Below are 6901 nucleotides of genomic sequence, written 5' to 3' on the forward strand. Positions count from 1 at the left end.
TAACTGATAAATGGAGTTTTGTCAGTTCGTGTTCCCAAAATTAAGGTTTTTTCCTAATAGCAGTGTGAATCGTGAAATAAAAATAATAATAATAATAATAATAATAATAATAATAATAATAATAATCAGTGCTTAGTTAATATTCATATACGACAGTGTTAGTGTAGGGGAAATTTTCACCTGTTTTCACAGTTTGATTACTGAAGATCATAACTGTTAAAAAAAAAAAAAAATAAAGTATTGGTCTTCCTTCTCGCAATCTCCGCACGGTACAAAGGCATTAATAAAGAGTGTCAGCTCCACCCGTTCTGACCTCCCCCCCCCCCTCAGTTGCACCAATGTTTTAGCCTTCTATTATATCTTATTTCCCTCTTATTCTCTTCTGTCTTCCCGACCATAATCTTAACTTCAACTTCGTAGTGGAAGTATGAGGTTTACTCTTAACTTCTACTTCATAGTAAAAGGATCTGGTTTCTGCTTAACCTCAACTTCGTAGTAGTATGTTGACTTCTGCTTCGTAGTGGATGTCTGAGGTATCCTCTTAAATTCAGTTTTGTAGTAGTACGTTGACTTCTGCTTTGTAGTGGAAGTCTGAGCTTTCCTCTTAAATTCAGTTTTGTAGTAGTACGTTGACATCTGCTTCGTAGTGGAAGTCTGAGGTTTCCTCTTAAATTCTATTTTATAGTAGTATGTTGATTTCTACTTCGTAGTGGAAGTTTGAGGTTTCCTCTTAAATTCTGTTTTGTAGTAGTATGCTGAATTCTACTTCGTAGTGGAAGTCTGAGGTTTCCTCTTAAATTCTGTTTTGTAGTAGTATGTTGACTTCTACTTCGTAGTGGAAGTCTGAGGTTTCCTCTTAAATTCTGTTTTGTTGTAGTATGTTGACTTCTACTTCGTAGTGGAAGTTTGAGGTTTCCTCTTAAATTCTGTTTTGTAGTAGTATGCTGAATTCTACTTCGTAGTGGAAGTCTGAGGTTTCCTCTTAAATTCTGTTTTGTAGTAGTATGTTGACTTCTACTTCGTAGTGGAAGTCTGAGGTTTCCTCTTAAATTCTGTTTTGTAGTAGTATGTTGACTTCTACTTCGTAGTGGAAGTTTGAGGTTTCCTCTTAAATTCTGTTTTGTAGTAGTATGCTGAATTCTACTTCGTAGTGGAAGTCTGAGGTTTCCTCTTAAATTCTATTTTATAGTAGTATGTTGACTTCTACTTCGTAGTGGAAGTCTGAGGTTTCCTCTTAAATTCTGTTTTGTAGTAGTATGCTGAATTCTACTTCGTAGTGGAAGTCTGAGGTTTCCTCTTAAATTCTGTTTTGTAGTAGTATGCTGACTTCTACTTCGTAGTGGAAGTCTGAGGTTTCCTCTTAAATTCTGTTTTGTAGTAGTATGTTGACTTCTACTTCGTAGTGGAAGTCTGAGGTATCCTCTGAAATTCTGTTTTGTAGTAGTATTTTTTACTTCTACTTTGTAGTGGAAGTCTGAGGTATCCTTTGAAATTCTGTTTTTTGGGCTCAAGCCATGACATCCTGATGGAAGGTTCCTTCAGTAGCTTCCTAGGATATATTTAACTACAGTGGATATTCCCAGAGAATTAAACTAAAGGTTATCACAGAATTCTAACTTCTGGTGCGAGTACCCTAAAGGTTTCCCTCTAGGATATCGTATATCAACAGGGGACGCATGTATTAACATGCCACATAGCTATCTACACCCCATATAGAGTTAACACTTCGATATGGAAAGGTGGCTGAGTAACTGAGGAGCCGTTCCACAGTTACACTCATCCGTGGCTGCTTTTGGTACTCGAGACGTAAAGAAACGGGCGCCATTGCTAAATGACGTCACGTCCGTCCTCATCCTTTTGGCTGTAGCTTCTTTGCTAAGTAGTATTTTTCCCAAGTGCTTACTTTATCAGCTTACATCACCGTTATGTCTCTACCTTCAGCCTCGCTTTCTTCTGGAAAGTTGAGTACCAGGTCCGAGTATTGTTTAAATAAGCTCTAGCCGTAAAGTAACTTCTACTTTTCATAAAATATTGTGTTTTGTGGCAGAGCTGTGCCGATACCGGACGCGCCATTTTATGGCGCCGCTGTTCATGTTGCATGCTTTATTTAGTTAGCCAGAACAGCCCTCTCCGGTCATTTAACTAATTAATATTATTAGTTATTTAATCTTCATAGCTAGGGAATCTTTATATCGTGTTTAGCGCTCATCAGACTCGGTCGCTGTTCGACCCTATACTAGATCGCTAGCTTAGCCCCTAGGCTGGACAGCCTAGTGCTTGTTTTCATGCATGATATATACCAGTGTTCCTAAGTTAAGTTATAAAGATTGTGGCATTATTAAACTTACTATTTACTGTGATGTAAGTGTTTTCACCTTCGGGGACCATATAAGGGACCGTGTTGATTGTGTATCATCCCCTCCTAACCTAATGTAGGAACCCTAATATGCTCCCTATTCCCCCTGCCTGCAGGCATTCCCTCTTGGTAGACTTGCTTTCCTTTCTATATAGGGGAATCTCGTTTACAACCAGAGTATTTATCGCTTCTCTGCCTACCCTAAGGGAATGACCCTCCCTTAGGGTCGTGTCTGAGATATTAGGAAGGGCCCTGCCCTTCCTCAGTTGCACCTGGTTGGGTTACTCCTTCCTCCCTGCAACTAGCGATGTGTCTTTCAAGCTTTCCTAGCCTAGGAGTTAGTCCTCCTACTCTAGGTTAAGCTCTGGGGGTTGACTCTGCCTTATTATAGTTTGAGACGGTACATTAGTACCGTTCTCGATCTGGGCTACCTATCCTAGGTTAGGGAGCGTTCTCCTTACCTTGGTGGCCGTTCTCATGCAGAGTCTCCTCTTTAGAAAGACCCATTCTTCTCCCTCCCCACCTATCCCTTTGGTGTAGGCTTGCCTACACACCTCTGTCCTTAGTCCTACAACTCCTCCCTCGGGTGGAGTGGTAGGGCTAACTTGTTCTCCTGCTAGCTGGCCGCTCTGGTACACTTACCCTTCATAGCGTTCTATGGGGGTGGTTACCACAGGCACCCGGCCACCTGCCGACTCCCTGCCGCTGGATGTTAGGAGTATCCACTCCTATCATGAGTGCACTCTCTCCGGAGGGATGCCGGAGGGGTATAGGATCTTACCCCTTCCATCCCTCCTTACCTTTCTCTCTTTCTATCCTGGTGCCGGTCCCTTGCCGTCTCTACTGCCGGTGATAACCGCCACTACCTCAGGTGACATTCTTTCATAAGATGCCTCCCCCCCCCCTTTAAGACGTCAGCCTTCCGTGTGCCGGAGGCTGCCGCCTTCCGGCGACTTACCGCCGACGTCCCACCCTTTGTTTTACCTAGTAACAGCCGGCCGACTTTCGGAGTCGGCCACCCGCATGCCGGCATTGATTGCCGGCAATCTAGGTATACGACCATATACACATCTATCTTATGAATTGATCCAAGGCTCACCATGCCGTCAGCCTTCGGCTGCCGGAGCCGCCGCCCCCTGCCGACGACCCTCCGCTGTGCCGGCGGTCGGCGGTCGCCACTAAGGTATTATCCTTATAGATACACAGTGTGTCTGCCTTGATGCCTTCCACCCTGCAGGACCGGCCTCCGGTGTGCCGTCGGTCTGCCAGCACCCTCATGAGACGTTAAGGGACATGTACCCCTTCCCTGGCTGCCGGCAACATGCCGACAGTCAATATACTGCAGCCAGATGGCTTGGCCACTTCCATATAGGTATTGTCTTACCATCCAAGATTGTGGCTATGCTGTTTGATTGCACATTACAATAATTCCAGCATACTCTGTGTATCTTAGTGCAGTCGATTGCCGGAACTTACATTTAATAAGGGGTTTATCCTATGCCCCCTCTTCCCCAGGGATCTGAGTGGTCTCAGACCCTATTACACTCTGTGGACAATTCCTGTTAAAAGCCTAGCTTGGTTCATCCATACGGATTTCCCTCATTGTGACCTTCGGGCACAAAGGAATTGTCTACGGATAAGGTTACGGTAACCGGCTGGGCGGGATTCACAAGTATGTGTCTATCTACTTCCTTTCCCGCTCAATAATCTTAAGCATTAATATGTTCTTATAATTAAGTTATTCTTAATTTTAGATTAAGTTATCCTTAATTTTAGAGTAATGTAAGTCATTCTTATGCCTTCCATGTACTCTTGATCTCTTTCTTTTACAGGAGGAGTATCTGAAGTGTGAGAGTAACTTCTGCAGGGTGAAGTGCCCGGACTTCTACGGGCACAAGGCGTGCCGGACCCACGCCAAGAAAGGCGACTTGAAGTATTGGGACCCGCAGAGCTGTACAGTCTGCAAAAGTTTTCTTGTCGAGGCGTTCGACGATCCTCCTTCTGTGGAGGCAAGGGACATTGCTAGGGAGAAGCTACGCAAATGGGTGCGTGGCTTCCAGAAGAACGCCATTGGACCGTATCTTCCCAACGAAGACTTGAGGGCCTTGCTTTTCCAAAAGCATCTAAAGATTCAGTGGTCCCCCATGATCAGATCCGCACCATCCAGATCGTGGTGGAACCTGATGTTGTCATGGCACAGTCCATGCGTGAGTGCCATCTCGATTCCGACAACGTGGAACGTATGTCGGAGGTGTCGGAAGAGACGGAGAAGAACCTCATGGGCGAGGAACTCGACTATGAAGAAGATCAGGTGGAATACCCTGATTCGGAGACCGAGGTCGCTCCTACTCCCCCAGCAACTCCTGCACCGTCCGAGGAACCTGTTCCTTCGACTTCTGCCACCCCGGACCCTCTTCCTTCGGCCACTCAAGAGATCTTCAAGATGCTTGAAGCCCTCATGGAAAAGAAGCTACGAGAAACTCAGGAACAATTCCGGACGACTCTCGTCAGCTTCAAACAACCGAAAAGGATTTCGGTTAAGGACCTCCCCACCTGCTAGGAAGCTAACCCATGGAGATACGCCGAGCATATGCCAATTACAATTGGCAAGATTTACATCAGTGAAAGGGTTGGCTCTATCTTGCTGGAAGAAGTGGAGTTCTTCCCAAATTTTGAGGCTTATTCGGACTGTTACGTCCGGCTCAGGTCCGAACCAGCCTCAAAGGAGGAGACCGAACCAAAGGAAGTTATTGTGTTCGATCTCGCGAAGGCCCAAGCTATGTTAGCTCAGGCGGTGAAGAGTAGGGGTTTCACTAACTCCAAGATGCCGGCACTTAGCAAGAAGCATCCAACCTTCGTTGCGCCAAATTCTGCGACCTTCCCCTTCATCGAAAAGGCCTTCACAGCGGTCATAAAGGCAGTGGAGGAAGGGAAACCTTGTCCTGCACTGGAGGAGTGCAGACCCTTCTCCATTACTCTTCCCCCCGATGATAGGCACTGGAAAGACATCCAGTCGACCTTCACAGTAGGGAAACTGGAGCCTCATGTAGCCGGTCGTCAATTCAATAAGGACCTCCCAAGGCTGAAAGATCACCTCCTTCGTAGGGAACAGAATACGAAGGAGAGACTCGCTGCGTCGCTGTCCCACCAAGTACAGCTTGAACTCATGGCCGGGGATACTGGAGTCCCGGACTTTTATATGGTCCTAACTAAGTCGCACCTGGCGACTGTAACCAAGGACCTATATAGCTTCACTAGGACTCGCAGAGCCTGTCGTGAATTCGTGTTTGCTATAGCTTCACTAGGACTCGCAGAGCCTGTCGTGAATTCGTGTTTGCTAACGCGACAGTGAAACACGAACCCCGGAGGCTGATTTCCTCCAATATCTGGGGCAAGTATCTCTTCCCATCTACCTTGGTGAAAGAGATGTGGACAAAGCTGCCACGGAGAACAGGAACCTTCTCCATAAGTGGGGCATGTCCCGCAAGAGGAAGTGCTCTCAGGATGATGGCCCTCAGCCTAAGAGGAAAGCTTCAAAGCCCAAATCCCAGCAACGTCAACAGAGACGACAGTTTCCGGGTCCCGCTACTCCCCAAGTGGCTACGCAGACGCAACAGACCTTTCAGTTGGTCCCCCAACCGGTGGTGTCGCAGTCGCCGGTCTTCACCCCTCCATACGAGCAACACTCGACTACCTTTCGTCCCAGAGGTAGGGGCTCAGGCAGAGGCTCCGGCATAGATTCTTCTCGCCGTCCCTCCAGAGGCAGAGGAGGAAGGGGAGCTAGCGGCCGAGGTGGCAAACCCTCGGGAGACCAGAAGCAATGATCCCTGGCCACACAGCATCGTCAAGAAGGGACTGGGCTGGAGCTGGACTCAACCACCCCCAGCCTTCCAGCAATTCTTCCAACAGTCAACCCCCCTCCTGGAAGAATATGTCCTGGAACTCTTGAACAAGAAGGTGATCAGGAGGGTAAATTCAACCAGGTTTCAAGGGAGACTCTTTTGCATTCCCAAGAAAGACTCCGACAAACTCAGTCATTCTAGACTTATCCCCTCTCAACAAGTTCATTGCGAACAACAAATTCAAGATGCTGACTCTGCAACAAATAAGGACCCTTCTGCCTCAAAGGGCCTACACGGTCTCCATAGACCTGGCGGATGCCTACTGGCACATCACAATGAATCATTACGCTTCCTCCTACCTAGGATTTCGACTCCAAAGGAAAAGTTACGCCTTCAGGGCCATGCCCTTCGGGCTCAACGTGGCTCCACGGATCTTCACCAAGCTGGCAGACGCAATCGTCCAACAGCTCCGTCTTCAGGGCGTCCAAGTGATGGCCTACCTAGACGGCTGGTTAGTCTGGTCGACATCGCCCGAAGATTGTGTAAGAGCCTGCAACAAAGTCACCCAGTTCCTAGAGCATCTGGGCTTCAAGATAAACACTGAGAAATCTCGCCTCTCTCCAGCTCAGAAGTTCCAATGGTTGGGAATCCATTGGGATCATCAGTCCCACCGCCTTTCCATCCCACAGAAGAAAAGGAAGGA

The sequence above is a fragment of the Palaemon carinicauda genome, chromosome 3, assembly GCF_036898095.1.
Source record: "Palaemon carinicauda isolate YSFRI2023 chromosome 3, ASM3689809v2, whole genome shotgun sequence".
Classification (NCBI taxonomy): Eukaryota; Metazoa; Arthropoda; class Malacostraca; order Decapoda; family Palaemonidae; genus Palaemon; species Palaemon carinicauda.